Source organism: Manis javanica, chromosome 14, assembly GCF_040802235.1.
Source record: "Manis javanica isolate MJ-LG chromosome 14, MJ_LKY, whole genome shotgun sequence".
NCBI lineage: Eukaryota > Metazoa > Chordata > Mammalia > Pholidota > Manidae > Manis > Manis javanica.
The window spans coordinates 78,558,964-78,560,623 of NC_133169.1; positions in this window are offsets into that span (position 1 = coordinate 78,558,964).

A 1,660-nucleotide genomic window follows, 5' to 3' on the forward strand; every position below is an offset into this window, starting at 1 on the left:
AATTGCTGAAAACTTCCCCAAACTAGGGGAGGAAAGGGCTTCTCAGACCACAGAAAGACACAGAACTCCCATGACAAGGGACCCAAGGAGGGCAACACCAAGACACATAATTATTAAAATGGCAAAGATCAAAGACAAGGACAGAGTATTAAAGGCAGCCAGAGAGGAAAAAAAAGGTCACCTACAAAGGAAAACCCATCAGGCTATCATCAGACTTCTCAACAGAAACCTTACAGGCCAGAAGAGAATGGCATGATATATTTAATACAATGAAACAGAAGGGCCTTAAACCAAAAATACTGTATGCAGCACAATTAGCATTTAAGTATGAAGAAGGGATTAAACAATTCCCAGACAAGCAAAAGTTGAGGGAATTTGCCTCTCACAAACCACCTCTACAGGGCATCCTACAGGGACTGCTCTAGATGGGAACACTCCTAAAAAGAGCACAGAACAAAACACCCAACATATGAAGAATGGAGGAGGAGGAATAAGAAGGAAGAGAAATAAAGAATTATCAGACAGTGTTTATAATAGCTCTATAAGCAACTTAGGTTAGACAGTAAGATAATAAAGAAGCTAACCTTGAACCTTTGGTAACCACAAACTTAAACCCTGCAATGGCAATAAGTACATATCTTTCAATAATCACCCTAAATGTAAATGGACTGAATGCACCAATCAAAAGACACAGAGTAATAGAATGGATAAAAAAGCAAGACCCATCTATATGCTGCTTACAAGAGACTCACCTCAAACCCAAAGACATTCACAGATTAAAAGTCAAGGGATGGAAAAAGATATTTCATGCAAACAACAGGGAGAAAAAAGCAGGTGTTGCAATACTAGTATCAGAGAAAATAGACTTCAGAACAAAGAAAGAAACAAGAGATAAAGAAGGACATTACTTAATGATAAAGCGCTCAGTCCAGCAAGAGGATATAACCATTATAAATATATATGCACCCAATACAGGAGCACCAACATATGTGAAACAAATTCCAACAGAATTAAAGGAGGAAATAGAATGCAATCCATTCATTTTGGAAGACTTCAACACATCACTCACCCCAAAGGACAGATCCACCAGACAGGAAATAAGTAAGGACACAGAGGCACTGAACAACACTCTAGAACAGATGGACCTAACAGACATCTATAGAACTCTACATCCAAAAGCAACAGGATACACATTCTTCTCAAGTGCACATGGAACATTGTCCAGAATACACCACATGCTAGGCCACAAAAAGAGCCTCAGTAAATTCCAAAAAATTGAAATCCTACCAAACAACTTTTCAGACTACAAAGGTATAAAACTAGAAATAAATTGTACAAAGAAAGCAAAAAGGCTCACAAACATATAGAGGCTTAACAACATGCTCCTAAATAATCAATGAATCAATGACCAAATTCAAATGGAGATACAGCAATACATGGAAACAAATGACAACAACAACACAAAGCCCCAACTACTGTGGGACGCAGCAAAAGCAGTCTTAAGAGGAAGGTATATAGCAATCCAGGCATATTTAAAGAAGGAAGAACAATCCCAAATGAATAGTCTAATGTCACAATTATCGAAATTGGAGAAAGAAGAACAAATGAGGCCTAAGGTCAGCAGAAGGAGGGACATAATAAAGATCAGAGAAAAAATAAA